Below are 18920 nucleotides of genomic sequence, written 5' to 3' on the forward strand. Positions count from 1 at the left end.
AAATTTGATGAAATTGTTTGATTTGTTGGTGATTTTAATAAATTTTTTTAGGGCTTTTGTGTTAGATTAGATATAAAATTGATTATTGTTGAAATAAAGTTTGAAAAATGAAGTTTGGGAAGTGAAATGTAACCACACAAATTCGATAGTGACCATGCGAATAACGCGTTGACCACACGAATTCGTGTGGTGAGATTTGTCCAAGACAGAAAAGTTTTGTGCATTTTCTAAACTTCATGGACCACACGAAGTCGTGTGATTGGGGGTGAAAATGCGAGTTTTAATTGTGTGGTGGGGCGAAATATAAATTCGAAAAGTTGGTTGACACGCGAGGTGACGGTCAACCCATGAATTCTTGCGGTTGACAAGCGAATTTGTGTGGTGGGGGCAAAATGTGCTTTTCCAAAGTTATCCGCCACGCGAATTTGTGGTTGGATTTAGGGGGCAGAATGATAGTATGCAAAATTTTAAGGCTTTTTTAATATTTTTCATATAAGGAGCAAATTTAAATTTGTGCATCTTAAGGTTTTTTGACGTGTAGAATTCGAATTCGATATTTATTTTTTTGAATAAGGTCTCTATGTTTAGAATTGAATAATTTATGATATAAAATTGATATAAATTTAATATGATCATAGTTTAATTTTGATACAGGGAGCTGAACAAAAGAGAAAAGGTATGAAGACAGGGATAAAATGCGATTTCCTTTCGAAAAACACTTCAAGGCTCAAGTTACTACACGTGGATATAAAGATGTAGGAGTTGTGATTAAAAAATTATTAACAAAGAGGCAATTACAAATTTTTCGACGTACCTGTTTCGGACACTTCTTGGACTCGAAGGATAACCGATTTAATGGGGTTTTAATACACTCATTCATCCTTAGAGCGGTAAATAAGGTGACCTCGAGAGAAAAGTTATGGTTTCGAGTTAATGATGTGGATGTAAAATTCAGTCCGTATGAGTTTGCCATTATGACAAACCTTTGATTCAGTTATATGATAGATATTGACATCTATATTCCATCGAAGGCCATAGATCGGATCCTTCAGACATATTTTCATTGGTATAAGTTAGTTATATATGTTGATTTGAGTCGTGTTTTCTAGTAGAGGTAGTGGGGGGAGGACGATACTGATGCAGTAAAGTTAATGCTGTAGTTTTATCTTCACATGAGGTTATTAGAAAGTGATTTGAAGAAAACAATTCCGCAGAAGATATTACAATTGGCTGATAATCTTGATAGGTTTAATACATACCCATGGGGAGTATGGGTGTGGTAGATGACATATTGCTCCATATGTGATAATATCTCCTGAATTTCTATAGATTTCGACGTGAGAAAGAAGAAGGAAAACTAGCTTAAACAGTATAGTATCATGGGATTTCCACTAGCGTTTCAGGTAATTGTGGCATTTATTAATTTTAAAAAAATTTTGATTAAAATAAAATTGATTTAATACGATTGTAAATATATATAATAACCGATTTAAGTTGAAATTGCAGTTTTGGATATACGAGACATTGGACTCACTACATCGATAGGTGGATATTTCGTCAGTTTTAGGAGCTATCCGAATATTGAGATGACACACGAAAGATATTCCGGGATGAGATTTTATCTCAATTGTCTCCACTAGAGATGTAGTAAGTATTAATTTGTTATTGATTAACATATGTATAAGGTATAATAACAAAGTGCACATAAAAAAAATTTTGCAGGATGATGTTAATTTCCCACTAGTTTTATCTCTTGTAGAGAAAGGTATAAATTGGTATGATAATATCGTTCGATACACATAGATGTCAGATAACCAATCTTCTTCGTCCACATCACCCTTGATGTCATCAGGAGATGCATCATCGAGTCCTCCTAACGTTAGTTCTTCGATCGTTGCTCCTCCTTCTACTGAAGCTCCTATTCAACCTCTTCTCACTGGACCTTGTTTGATCAGTGACCCCCCTGTCGGTGAGCACATATCACCGAAGCCTGTGCCTTTGCCCCCTACCATTGAAAACACATCAGATGATCCTTCTGTCAATAGACCAGATTTTTTCATTCATTACTTTGATGCTGTATTGACTTGATGGAAAAATCTTATCTTAGATCAATTCACTGGTATGAAGACTAGAATAGAAGATATGTTTAGTCAGATTAAGGATAGGATGACTCGTATGGAGGATATATTGAGTCATATAAAGGATATAATGACTCGTACAGAGGAGACATGATTTCATCACCACACATATACTGTCTGACAGGTAAAAAAGTTAATAATTTACTAGATATTCCATCTATTTATATATGCAACAATGTAAACCCTATAATAATTGTATATGTTGTTACAGTCTTCTTGTGACGATGGGGATGGATTATTGATAGGGGTTCCGACATTCTCGTCTCCACCTACTATCAATGTGAGTGCTAAATGTTCTAAGTATATTGGAAATGATACTTTAGAAATACTTTTTGTTTTCCGTTAACTCGTGAATATTGAAATTATTACAACGTCAGTTGTTTGATGAGGGACTATCTAGAGGAGATTCTATATTGACTTTTGATAGAGGCGATGATATATCATTACATGAGGTTTTTCTAGTGACACTTTCTATGATGGTTCAAGTAATTATAACGTTGTTTGTAAATGTTATATCCGAATTCAATAATCGTTAATTGATTACTTGTTAACGAGTTTCTATCGACATTGTCATAGTGGCCTAACATTTTTAAGATTGTATCGATGGAAGATGTAGAGATGACATCGGCTCCAAAAGTAGATGTATGTATATTATCGACTGTGCATCTATTAATCTCGATAAACATGAGTCTTTGATGAAAAAATATAAATTGTTAATACTGTTACAAGACGTTGACGATGATGGATCACCTCACATAGTTTTTCCATCAACACCTTTTGTGATGATTCCAATAAGTATAATATTGATTGTTAATATTATATCTCATTTACACATTCGATTATTGATTTTCTTTAAACTTGTTATTATCAACATTATGACAATAATCTGAAGTTTTTGAGGATGGATTGATAAAGGATCCATAGATGACATCAGCTCTAAAAATAGATATACGTATATCATGACTGTATATCTGTTAATCTTGATAAACGTGACTCTTTGATGAACCGATATAAATTGTTAATACTGTTATAGGACGTCAGCGATGATGAATCACCTCACACAGTTTCCCCATCAACACCTTCTGTGATGATTCCGATAAGTACAATATTGATTGTTAAAATTATATCTTATTTACATATTCGATTATCAATTTTCTCTAAACTTGTTACTGTTGACATTGTGACAACGGTCTGACGTTTCTGAGGCTATATTGATGGGAATCTAGAGATAATATCGACTCCAAAAGTAGATATGCTATCGACTATACATCTGTTAATCTTGATAAACATGACTGTTTGATGAACCAATATAAATTGTTAATACTGATACAGGACGTTGGCGATGATGGATCACCTCACACAGTTTCCCCGTTGACACTTTCTATGATGATTTCAGTAAGTATAATATTGATTGTTAATATTATATCTAATTTACACATTCGATTATCAATTTTCTCTAAACTCGTTATTGTCAACATTATGACAACGGCTTGATGATTATGAGGCTACATTAATAAAAGATCCAGAGATTACATCGACTCTAAAAGAAGATATATGTATACCATTGATTGTACATCTGTTAATCTTGATAAACGTGACTCTTTGATAAACCAATATAAATTGTTAATACTATTATAGGGTGTTGGCAATGATGAATCACCTCACGCAGTTTCCCTATCAACACCTTTTGTGATGATTCTGGTAAGTATGATATTGATTGTTAATATTATATCTCATTTACACATTCGATTATCAATTTTCTCTAAACTCATTACTGTCGACATTGTGACAGCGATCTGACGTTTCTGAGGGTACACCGATGGGAGATCTAGAGATGACATTAGCTCTAAAAGTAGATATACTATCGACTGTGCATCTGTTATTCTTGATAAACATGACTCTTTGATGAATCAATATAAATTGTTAATACTGATACAAGATGTCGGTGATGATGGATCACCTCATACAGTTTTCCCGTTGACACTTTCTGTGATAATTCCGGTAAGTATAATATTGATTGTTAATATTATATCTAATTTACATATTCGATTATCAATTTTCTCTAAACTCGTTACTATCAACATTGTGACAACGACTTGATGTTTCTGAGGCTATATCGATAGAGGATCTAAAGATGACATCGGCTCTAAAAGAAGATGTATATATACCATCGACTGTACATCTATTAATCTCGATGAACGTGACTCTTTGATGAACCAATATAAATTATTAATATTGTTACAGGACGTCGGTGATGATGGATCACCTCACATAATTTCCCCATCGACACTTTCTGTGATGATTCCGGTAACTATAACATTGATTGTTAATATTATATCTCATTTACATATTTGATTATCAATTTTCTCTAAACTCGTTACTATCGACATTGTGGCAACAACTTGACTTTTTTGAGACTGCATCGATGAAGGATCCATAGATGACATCGGTTCCAAAAGTAGATGTACGTATACCATCGACTGTGCATTTGTTAATCTCAATAAACATGACTCTTTGATGATCCAATATAAATTGTTAATACTGTTACAGGATGTCGGCGATGATAGATCACCTCACGTAGTTTTCCCGTCGACACATTCTGTGATGATTTCTGTAAGTATAATATTGATTGTTAATATTATATTTTATTTACACATTCAATTACCAATTTTCTTTAAACTTATTATTGTCGACATTGTGACAACAACCTGAGTTTTTGAGACTGCACCAATGGGGGATCTAGAGATGACATTGACCCCAAAAGTAGATGTATGTATACCAACGATTATACATATTCTAATATTGTGATATTATGATTTTCTGTTAACTCCTTACTATCGATATTACGATAGTGTCCCAATGTTGAGGAGACCACGTCAATTAGGGATCCCATTATAACATCTGTTTTGACATTAGAGGTATATATATTGTTAATTGTATACTTTATAATTTTTGTTAAACAGTTTGATTTACTAATATGAAATATTAATATTGTTATAGAATATCACCGACGACGATGAATCACCCTATGAGGATGCCCCATTATCACCTTGAGTGGAGGTTGAGATAAACTGTTGGAATAATCATTGCAAATTGTTACTTTTGTTAATATCAATTGTCATTTACCTTTGATCTGCTATTACAATAAGATTTCTGTTTGGTCTATCTCAACACACTAAACAAGGGAAAACAGGTGATCGATATTGCCTCTCAAGATGACGAGGTCACTGGATGCAGAGCCAAATCTTTTTGAGAAACGTCATGTATAGGCATAGGAAAAATAACCAAAATTGCCTTTTGGGGTACACTCATGGATACATTTGGATGGTTGTCTGACGAGGTGAGTTCACTTGATCAATTAATTTTATTTTTAGTATAGAAGATTGTTCAGGTGCGTGATGGTGTTATATTTTTTGTTTTACAATATGTGGATTCGTTTTTGGGTTTATTACGTCGATAACAACATGATGATACTGTGAATGTTTGTTAGAACTGGATGACAATTCTAACTTATTTTGATGGATATATTTCTCATGAGTATGTCCCATGGATGAAAGATCAGTATAATTACCAGTTTCCTTTGCTCTTCACACTATTGGTGGTTGTGGATTATCCACCTGATTTACATTTACAATCCTGGGGTGTGATCAATGAGGTTAGTATTCGAATCTCAGTTACTTTTCAAGGAATACTGAATTAAAGTCTAATATATATATTTTATCAATAGGTTTTTATCCTGATAAACTTTGATAATGCACATTGGGTGACAGGGGTGTTGGATTTGAAGGAATGGAAAATTATAGTTTACAATTCCTTATAGAGTTTTACTAATGATCCGAAGCTATTTAGACGAAAGATGTTGGGGTATACGTCGATGATACCATATTTGCTAGCTACGATATCATTTTGGGCTCACACAAGTCAGAGTCTATGGGACGATCCATTTGTATTGCATAAGGTGGTGGACATACTACAACAAGCGCCCCTATCAAGTGATTGTGGTATGTTCATGTTACAATACATCGAGTGCTTAGTACTTTGCCAATCATTATCTTTTGAAGGGGAGAACTCGTTACGCTTACACATGCGTTTAGGCACACAACTATTTTTCAGGATATTGATTGACGATTATAGTATATCTCATTTGTATATGTATATATGTTTATTCATTCATATGTATATATGCATATCTATATATTGATTCATTTATATGCGTTTGCCGTTTATATAATTACTATAAGCGACAAGTATAATGGATTGACAGTCTCCGCATAGACTGTACGATAAAAAGAGGTGCTGTAGTATAGACACACCCATTGAATGCAAGTGGTGAGCTTCATATGTCTGACAACAGTAATAACATGCATGAAAAGAATCTGTGATAGTTGAAATTTTCTACATGTACATATCCACTCTATAAGGCGACTAGGGCATCATATTGGCCATTACCAGGAACCTGGTATAGTTTAGATGTTATAGGATGCATCTCTAAGTTTAAAGATTTTCGCACATGTTTGATAATCTTTTCCTTAACCCAAGGTGTTACAAGACTGGTACAAGTATCTGCAAATCATATAAATACAAATAGATATGGTGAATAATTAAGTATAAATTTACATACACACATTTATAACATGTTAGAATTTGAATATGTACTTATTTGGATGATTTCTTCTTTCATAAACCATCATTGCAATGTACTTTTGATGAACTCGATTAGCATAATAATAAGTAAACTTCGAGCATATTTGACTAGTGTATTAAACGATTCAGCGATATTGATAGTCATTATATTGTACCTATATCTTAAAAAATATGCCCCGTGCCCATTGATCGAAACCCACCTCACACAGGTATACGACTGTATCAGGGTGCATATGGGCCAGTGACTTTATTAGCTTTTGGAATTCATACTCCGTGTACGTCGTAGTTGTTTTCCAATACATCTATACGACTTTTACATTCTTCTTGTACTTGGGTTACATGTTACAATGAAGATGATGGCAACAATAACCATGGGACACACCAGAGAATACTTCAACCATTGTAGAAAATATACTTACATGTCGATATAAAATAATGGCTAAATGAGATACGTCACCAAAACAATCCCTTAGCTTTATTAAAAACTAACACCATGTGTCATGGTCTTCCTTGGGATCGATGCCAAAAACCAATGGATATATCTGATTATTACCATCTAATATGACAATGATAAATAATTGATACAAATATCTATCCTTTAAGAAGGCAGCGCCAATACAAATGATTGATCGAATATGTCTTTGAAATGCATAAATACTACAACCCAATGCCATGTAAAAGTGTTTAACTCATTCCTGCTCATCCGTTAGTGTATGTGTCACAGTTTCCAGATTACAATGTGCTAAATTATAGCAATATAAATGACTCATTTAGTGTGTCCCTCAATGTTGAAGTACTAAATTTCTCGCCTGCCATGCTTGTGCGTATGATATATCAATTTTATATCGGTCAGCAATATCCACAATGATCTCTTTTGGTCGATAAACATAATCAACTAATATAAATTTAGTCTTTAAAATTTGTCCTAAAGCTCGGGGGCCTGCTTGCCTATGATGAGGTAATATCTAGTCTCTAGAATATGTGTGATGGCTATCCAAACGAAGTAATTTAAAACTATCACTTTCACCCACCCTAACTGTTCGTTCATGCTACTTACATTCTTCGTTAACACATTTAACCACCCATCTGCGTGTGTCTGACTTATGCATTGTAAACTGATATCCCTTTTAAAGAGTATATTGACATATCGTATCAATGACATGTTGTTTACTTGAAAATAATGCACCAACTTTTGGAGAATCACTATCGCTTGACACTCTTGGGCTTTTAGATGTAAATGACTGGTCAGGAAAATGATTTAAAAGTATTTAAATCATTCATGCTCATTCGTTAGTGTATGTGTCATAGTTCCCGGATTATAATGTACTAAATTATAACAATACTCTGACAACAACATAAACGACTCTTCTAGTGTGTTCCTCAATGATAGAAGTACCCAATTTCTCACCTGCCATGCTTGTGCGTATGATATATCAATTTTATATTGGTCAACGATATCCACAATGATCTCTTTTGGTCAATAAACACAATCAACTAATATAAATTTGGCCCTCAAAATTTGTCCTAAAGCTTGGACACCTGCTTGCCTATGATGAGGTAATATCTGGTCTCTAGAATATGTGTGATGGCTATCCAAATGACGTAATTTAAAACTATCACTTTCACCCACCCTAACTGTTCGTCCACGCCACTTACATTCTTCATTAACACATTTAACCACCCATCTACGCGTGTCTGACTTATCCATTGCAAATTGATATCTCCTCTAAAGAGTATCTTGACATATCGCATCAATGATATATTGTTTACTTGAAAATAATGTACCAACTTTTGGAGAATCACTATCACTTGACACTCTTGGGCTTTTAGATGTAAATGACTGGTCAGGAAAAGAAGGTAACCAATGAAATGCATTAATACAAACATTCCCACCATTAAGATTTGTTTTCAAAAAACTACTTGTACTTATGATATCTTTATTAACATGTGTTTTTTCTTCAACTTCTGATTCCTCGATTGAAATATCATGCACAACCTTTTTGTTAAATTCATTCCACTCTAGAAATTTTTCTTTGTTCCCATTAAGAAAGTCTTTCGCACGATATAATGCATCAACATCAACATCATTTATATATGCAAAATCTTCTTCTGAAAATTCTTGTTTCGAATTGATCATGATATTTTGAATCTCTTTTATATCAATAGTTTGATTTTTTGGATAACTACTTGACTCACCACCGTGCTTGTAAACTCTTATCTACTTGTTGAGCCTTATAATTATAATCATTAACTGTAGTTGTTAAAAAACTGGAACACATTTTTTAAAAATGTTAGACAGACTGTCAAGAATCTCAACATCTTCATCATTCGAAATTTCTAATGGAATGTCGTCGTCAAGATGCTTTGGTTTCATGCTTAACTGAATATTAAATATCCTTCGATCTTTATTACACTTATCGCTCACCGTTTGGATTAATTCTTCGAATGTCGTGTGTTTTGGAATTTTAATCAATTTTCTATTATCTCCAACATATTTTATAACATTGTTATCCCTTTCTATCCATTTTTCCCTGTATCTAATTGAAACATATCTAGTCATTTAGATTAATTCTACAATAAAATATATAATCAACATAAATAATATGACTGAAAATACTATTTACAGATTTCTATTGCACAATTATACCTATTCCATAATTCAATTATATATTGTGACTATTAAAATACTTTGATTAATGTGACACTAATTTGTGAAAATATCACTTTACCCCTATGTTATAAAATATAATTTTACTCTAAATATTATCTAACATATCTCTAACACCCTTTATTGTAAAATATCATTTTATCCTCTAATATTATCTAATCTAACTTCTAAAATCCTTTATTGTAAAATATCATTTCACCATATACTACTATAATATTTACAACATAGCCCATGTAATTTTTATTATTTCACTTTTTACACACAACTATAATTTATTATATAAAATATTATATATAATTGTATTATTAATAAAATAATAATGATTGAAGTAATAGTAGGTATAAATATCTTGATATCACGAACTTTTCTCTTCTCGTTTGAAATCCTAAATACGAATTTCTTTTCTTTTTCCAGAAATCTCTCTCAGATATATTAAAAATGAAGGAAGATATATGGTTTATATAGAAATAAAAGAAGGATAATTTTGGTATTATATTGGGGCATTTTTGTTTAAATCTCTTAAAATAAGGGTATTTTGTTTAAACCCCAAAATTATGGGTAATTTTGTTTATTACCCTTAAAAAATGGATAATTTAATTAAGAAGGGTAGTTTTGGTATTTTATAGGATATTTAGGGCATTTTCGTTTAAATCTTTTCATATATGAGTATTTTCGGTTAAATTTCAAAATTTGGGTTAAATTTTTTATTGCCCCAAAAAAAGGGGTAATTATTTTAATTTCCCGATATTTTATCTTTAATTTTCTGTTTGTGTTTTTTTGTATGCAAATTTTATTGGTTGTTATTGATAAAAAAAAACATGATTCTTGATTAATGACTTTTTATATCACCAGCCTCAACTTTCTCTTTTATTGATTTGATTGAAATATATAAAAATTAAAATTATGTGAGCAGATAAATTTTACGAACTTATTTATACAAATCAAGGTAGAAATATGTGATTGGGTAATGTGATTTTTCACTTTCTCTCTCACTTTAAATCATTGAATTATATAATTTTACATTAAGTTGTATAAATAAATTACTAAGATTTGTTTGTATATATAGTATTACTCATACATAGATTAATACTTATTTTGTATGTGATTTTATTGTTATTGATCTTGTATAAGTATTATTATATATAAAAATAAATCTTATTAGTTTGTTATATAAAATTTAATGTAACAATATCTAATTGTATGATTTTGAGGTGAGAAAGAAAAAAGAAAATCATGTCATCTAATTATGCTATCACTTTAGTTTGTATATTTTTATTATAGATATGTTAACAGGAGTTGTTTGTACATAATTTTATTATGTTAATATTAATAAAAAACTACAAAGACTAGAAGATGACATTTGTGTCATATAATGTTAGATTCATAACAAGATGAATAATACTGGATGTATAATCTTGAATGTACAACCTTTAATATGAAATAGGACTATTTCCCACTTAAGTTTTAATTCAATTTTTAAAAACACATTCGTAGGGTTTCAAAAATTGAAATACCCATTTATGAGTTAACTGCTGTCAGAATTTTGAGCTAAGAGTAAGATTAAAAGTAAAATCGTTATTTTGTTAATAATATTAAAAAAATATAAAATTCATTATATTATTCCCCTAAGTTTTAAAAATTTCACTATTCCCTAAAGTTTTTTTATTTTGAAAAGTCATATCCCTCCTCCCCCCCCCCCCCCCCAAAAAAAACAACCCAAAAAAAAATTTAGGATTTTTTTCACCTTTTTGTCTACTATCTTCAACGCCGATGACCTCCTCTTTTCACCTTAAACCGTTGGATGCGTCGTCTAGATAATTTGTCTAGCATAGTGGACAAGTGGATTCGATCGGAGAGGTGAATAGACGAAGATGATGACGGTTTAGGGTGAAAAAGTGAGGTCGTCAGTGCCATAGATAATGACCAGAGGGATGGAAAAAAAAAAACCTTAGGTTTAGGGGGGGATATGATTTTTAAAGTTAAAAAACTTTAGAAAGGGGTAAAATTGTTAGTTTTTAAAACTCAGGGGGAAAAATTTAATAAATTTTATATATTTTTTAATATTATTGATACACTAATGATTTTACCTTTAATTCTAACTGAAAATTCTAATAGCAGTTAACTCATGGATGATGTATGAGTTTTTGAAACATCGTGAATATACTTTTGAAATTGCATTAAAACTTGGGTGGAAAATACTCCTTTGGTCTATGAAATATGAATGTAGTTTTTAAAACCTAAAGAAAAAATATAATAAATTTTATTTTTTTTAATAGTATTGATAAAATAATGATTTTATCGTTACCCTTAACTAAAAATTTTAATAGTAGTTGGTTCATGAATGGTGTTAGAGATTTTGAAAAGTCACTAGTATATTTTTTAGATTGAACTAAAACTTGAGTAGAAATAGTCCTTTTAGCCTATGAAATACGAATATATATATATATATATATATATATATATATATATATATATATATATATATATTCCAATCGTGAGGGATGATTATTTTTTGTTTTATTTTTCCTTCAGTTTATTGACTAATTCTTGGCATTACCTGCTATCTATCAAAGTCGTGGAAAATGTTTGATTCAATTAAATGCATTTGCATTTTTGAGGCCAACATTGACCAAGACAATAACACCATTTTTAAATTTGACTGACTACAAAACTCTCAATTTATGCCCCCTATGAAGATAATGATCCTCTTAGAGTCAATTCTCCTTTTTATTTGTCCATCTTTGACCAACTATAGTCCTTTCACACTGCATTTTGATTTTATACTTGTTTTCTTGAAAAAAAAAATCTTATATATGGGTAGATTTAAACTGAACTTGAACATAAGTTAGTTTGTGCTTAATTTCAATGCAAAATTAACAGTGTAAGATTGAAATAATAACATTAAAAAATAGGAAGAATTATTAAGAAAAAATTATTTAAAAAAAAAAAGAATAATCCACGAGATGAGCTCTTAAGATTGATGAAGCACCCAATTTTCAACTTATAGTTTTTTGTCACTAAGAGTTACAAAGCACATATTTGCTTGTATTTTTTCCATCCAATTTTTTTCCTCAAAATTTTCTTTTAGTTTTAAGAAGATATTAGTATACACATTTAAATCTATTTATAGAAGTATGTGCCAGAATATATATATATATATATATTAGATTTACAAGTGTGAAGATTGAAATTTATGTTATATAAAACTAATTAGCTTGTGTTAAAACCTAATTTACACACTTATATACTACTCATTTACATTTATTAGATGTGAGAGTTGAGTGTCTAACATTCTCGTTCAAATACAACCATTTAGGTTGTTAGATTCGTCGTTTGACACAACTAGTTTTTGGTTGAGTGTATTGTCACTTGTATCTAGAAACACTTTAGACTGTTAGACTTACCGTTTGACTTATATTCTAATACTGTATCATAATATATATATATTAAATTTATAAGTGTAGAGATTAAAACTCATATTACATATAATCAATTAATTTATATTAAAATCTAATTCACATATTTATATTTATTAGATGTAAGACTTTAGTGCCTAACAAATCACATTTAACCAATTATTCTATCCGTAGTGGGCAAGCAACAAACTTTTTCCTTGTGATGTGAATTGTTCAAAGAATTTTGATAACAAATCTAAAAGTAAAAGTCACATCTATAAAAAGACATGCTGAACAAGATCAAGATTTTTATTTGTAGAAAAATCAAAAGGGTCCACCTAGTTTTCTTCACAAATTGCTTTAAAGTTGATAGTGGTTTAAAAGTCGATTTTGTTATAAATTTCAAAGAAATAATAAATAAATAAAATTAAACTCAAAATTTAATTGTCTAGTCGAGTGATATGCAACTTTCAGTTTGGGTCATTTGTTACATGTTAAGGATTTTGACATTCTGGATTATTTTAAATTTGATATTTCACTTAAAAGTTTAAGATTAAGATGCTCAAGTACAAAGTATTGTACTTGTTATACTTAAAATTATTATGGTGATGTGTTGGCATGCTAATTTAATTAAAAAGTTAATTAGGTTGTGTTCATTTTCCTGTTTATTCCCCCTCTATTTTATGTGAGAAAATGTGTCGTATGTGCTTGTTGATTTTTTTTTTTTCGAAATAGAAATGAGAAAAATAAAGAAACACATCTATAACTAAAAATATGAAAATGCTAAGAACAAAAGAACAAATTTTATGTTTTTATTCCTTACTTAATTCCAATATATCTTATATATTACAAGGAGACGTTAGCAAACATTTTGTTATCTTTAATTTCTTTTTCAATAAAATTATGTGTATCTATTCTGAATATATAAATATATACATAATTGAATAATTTGAAATTAAAGATAAAATAATATTTAATTATATGACAATAAATATAAGTATGTACATAATCATGTATCTAAAATAAATATACATAATATTACTCTTTTTTTTACTAAAAACCTCACTTGGCAGAGGTTGACCATCAATCCAGTAAACTTTGGGGAGGCCTCACTTCAAATGAAAATATCTAAAAAATATTGGGAAATTGAAATTTTTAGCACTATTTTATTCTGTGTATACAAAATTGCCACATATCCTAAAACTTTCACAAATATACCACAACAGTACTCACATTCCTCAAAATACCCCTCTTTAATCTTTCATACAGAAATTCTCTCTCTTCTTCTCTGCAACTTTTTTTTCTCTTTTTCCTTTTCTTCCAAAGTGATAAATGAATCACTCTCACTTCTTCCTCATCTTAAAAAACAAAAGCAGGAAGGAAAAAACTGAATTTTTCAGATTAAGAACTCTGCTAAGTGAGGATATAAAAAAAAAAGAGTAAACCACAAAAAAACTTAACCATATCCACTTTATACCCTAGAAGAGATGACCATCGAAGAAGATCAATCAGTAGGATTTAACTGCAAAAAAAAAATTATCATTTAAGGATTAAAACTAAAAAAAAAAATTTACGTTTAACTGAAAAAAAAAAAAACGTTAGCTGGGTTGGCGTTAACACCAAGGGTTGGCGTTACGCCAACCTATAAATATTAAAGCAGACTGTCATTTCAATCAAGTTGTGCCTGCATTTTTCATTGCACACAGTTTATTATATTATAATATAATATAATAATATAATAATATAATATATTTTATATATAATTATATTATAATATAATATGATTATATTATATATAATTATAATATAATATAATATATTAATTATATATAATATATTATAATTTAATTAATATATTATATTTTAATTATAATATAATATATAATATTTTGTTAAAAAGATTAGAAAAAAAACAGGTAAATATGTTAAAGCAGACAAAGGGTTGGCATCATTTCAAACAGGTGAAGGCATAATTATAATGATAATATAATATAATATAGTGATATATTAAATTAATTATAATATAATTATAATTATATAATATTAATAATATATATATATATTAATAATATATGGCGCCATGGGTTGACGTTCCGCCAACCCTTGGTGTTAACGCCAACCTATGGCCCCCATACTCCCTTTGCATATATTTTATAAAATATAAAATTATATTATAAAATTATATAATATATTAATATTATATTATATTATAATATAACATATTATATATAATATATAATTATATATATTTTATTATATATAATATATTATAATATATAATTATATATATAATTATAAAATATATAATATTATATATAATATTATATATAACATATTATAATATAAAATATTATATAATATTATAATTTAATTATATAATTATCATATATTATATATTATATTATTATATTATAATATTATAGTATATAATATATTATATTAATATTATAATATTATATACATATATGCCAACCCTGATGTACAAGGGTTGGCGTTACCCAGTAACTTTCACGTTAATGTCAACCCATGGCACAAATTCTGCATATATTATATAATAATATAATATTATATATTATATATTATAATATATATAATACCTAATAAGGGTTGGTGGAAATGCCAACCCTTGGCGTTTCCGCCAACCCTTACTAGTAATGTATATAATATTATATATATATATATATATATATATATATATATATATATATATATATATATATTATATATAATATTATATATATTATATAGTATAATATTATTAATAATATTTATAATATATTATATAATATAATATAATATAATATATGTAATATATTATATATTATAATCTATATTATTATAATATAATATATTATATATTATAATATTATAATATATACGCCAACCCTTGTTATATTATATATATATATATATATATATATATATATATATATATATATATATATAATAAAATATATTATAATATATAAAATATATTATATTATATATAATATAATATATTATAATATATTATATATTATATTATATAAAATATATTATATTATAATATTATAATATATAAAATAAATATATAATATATTATATATTATATATTATATATTATATTATAATATATTTTATATATTATATATTAACGTTAACCCTTATATAATATTATATATTATATAATTATAGAATCTTGCAGATGCCCACCTTTTTATGTTGGGTTATATATTACACAGTTAACGCCAAGGGTTAGCTTATAATTAAGCAAGGGTTGGCGTGACGCAACGCCAAGGGTTGGTGTCAATGCCAACCCTTATTTTCCAGTTAACGTAAAGTTTTTTTTATGTTTTTTTTTTCAGTGAAATACAAATTTTTTTTTTTCAGTTTAAATCCTCAAATGCTAATTTTTTATTTTTTTTCAGTTAAATTCTATTAAATGATCTTCTTTGATTGTCATTTGTTTTAAGGTATAAAATGGATGTGGTTGAGTTTTTTTGGGGTTGCTCTTTTTTTTTTTGTTATCCTTACTTTGAAGAATTCTTAATATAAAGAATTCGGTTTTTTCCTTCCTGCTTTTGTTTTTGAAGATGAGGGAGAAGAGAGAGTGATTCCTTTATCACTTTGGAAGAAGAGGAAAAAGAGAGAAAAAAGTTGCAGAGAAGAAGAGAGAGAATTTATGTATGAAAGATTGAAGAGGGGTATTTTGGAGAGGGTAAGTACTGTTGTGGTATATTTGTGAAAGCTTTAGGATAAGTGGCAATTTTGTATACACGGAATAAAATAGTGCTAAAAATTTCAATTTCCCATAAATATTAGTGCGTATTCAAATTCATTTGCAGGGTTGTGGAGTCGAATTTGGGGGGGTCCTTTGACTTTACACTTGAGATTCCATGTATTAATCAACTAATGACTCTACTTGTTATGTGTCCGTTGTTTGTTTTGACATACTGTATTAGAAGCGATGAACACATTTTTAGATTTTGAGAACATAAAACCACACCTCTTATTTCTATTTTTGAATCTACTTTTGAAAACAAGTCCACCAAATACAATATTTATTATCACTTAAAACTTGTGTTGATGTGACTGATAGATAGTTTCGAACCAAATTGAATTCAAACAAGGGGCATATTGAATTCATAATACCTAATTTCAGCTAAAACTTATGTGAATTTATGCATATATTATCATAGGGTTATTGATATATAGACTGAACAAGGATACTAAAAAATGAATAGTATCATCCAAAAGATGAATATGAATTTGAATTCCATTTGAATCCATCTCTAGTATGTGTACAATGAATAAATAAAAAATATTATTAAGGAAAAAAAATTCTTGAAGTCAACTTCAGGTTTTATACATGAAAAGTTGTGAATGCAAGTATAAACATTTTAATTACATAATTACTAGAAGAGTCATCTATGCAGAACTTCTAGATCACATAAAAATAATAAAAATAAAAATTATGTATTACTTGTTCACAATTTAACTTATTTAGCTGGCATAGAAATTATAATAATTTTAATAATTAAAATTTGAAATTGACAAGATCAGTTGAAGTTTCCAATGTGGAAATTGCGAGATTTTTCCAGAAGCATGGGGTGGTTGAAACAAAATCATGTAGACGATTTTGTTCATTAAGGCTAAGCATAAGTAATAATAATACTGATCATAAATTTTAAATGTTTTTAGATGAAATTGTGAAGATAATTTTACACGTTTCATTAATTAAGAGAGGAATCAACAAGGATTTTCAAGGTGCAAATGTTTGGTGGTATCTTTCTTTGGAAACATTTGCATAAAAAAATAAAAACACACTCTTGGGCGAAAGATTGCAACTGCTTTTGCTTGTAAAAAACGCTTTAAAATAGCAGCAGCTAAATATGCCTTTTTTATTTGAGTAATACTATATGTAGAGATAAATTCGAATTGAGATATGTTTGAATAAACACTGGTTTGAGCTCAACTCAAATTTAAAAAATTTAGTTTGAGCTTGTTTTAGTAATGAAATCATTAGAGCTAGAAGTCGTTAGAAAGCGTAGGAGAAGAAGAAGATAAAGGGCAATTGGAGATGTTTATGATGATGATGAATTGTCAGAGAAAAATAAAATTTGTCAAAGAAAATGAATCTATGGTTGACTTTTATACAACTCACTAGTTTTGAGTCGACTCAATTCAAATTCAAATTGAAGCTATTTCAATTTGAGTTTCGTTTGTTTGAAGTTAAACACTAAGTCAACTCAAATCTAACTCTAACTATATATATAAATGATGAGTACTAATTGGTACAAAAATTAAAAAAATAGATATATTATCATGTTATTTTATTTTTAATTTAAAGTTATCTAATCACATGATAACACATCTATTTTTTTCTACTAGTTAGTACCCACTATTTGTGCGTGAAGTCTTATTGTTTTTTTAAATGGAAATAGATGCTAACTTTTTGAAATGCTGAAAGTTTTTATTATGGATGAAACCTTGTTATTGGTTCAATTAGATAGAAAGCGCTTGTCTGTTAAAAGCACCTTTTAGAACTGGAAATGCAAAATTTTTTAATCCCCTTGTGCAGTTTGATTGAAATGGAAAACTTGGATGCATTAGATGCACATTTAGATCATGCATGACATGTATATACCACTCTAACGACGGGGTGTTTTCGATAAATTTTTTTAAACTCATGTTGTGCTAGTCATTGAATATTGTACATGACACATACATGATAGATTTGAGTTGAGCTTGAATGATAAATAGTAATATGGAAGAAAATGACAACTCATTAGATAAGAAGAAGAAAAAAATCATAGAAAATGATTATTAATTTTAGGTAATTAAATAATAAAAAAATAAATTATTATTAAGATATTGTCCACTTTAAATATATATTTATTTTTAGACAATCTAAAAGATATTTTGATAATTTATAAGCTCATATGTTATTTAAAAAATATTTTTTTGGTGTTTACAAGTGATGTGAGATATATATGCATATTTAACATTTATCTTATTATGGTAGGATTTGTTTAAGGATATTATACAAATTGCCTTGGAAATTTCTCTAAAGGTTGGTTTCAGTCAATTCAAAAT

The sequence above is a fragment of the Mangifera indica genome, chromosome 6 (assembly GCF_011075055.1).
Source record: "Mangifera indica cultivar Alphonso chromosome 6, CATAS_Mindica_2.1, whole genome shotgun sequence".
Lineage (NCBI taxonomy): Eukaryota > Viridiplantae > Streptophyta > Magnoliopsida > Sapindales > Anacardiaceae > Mangifera > Mangifera indica.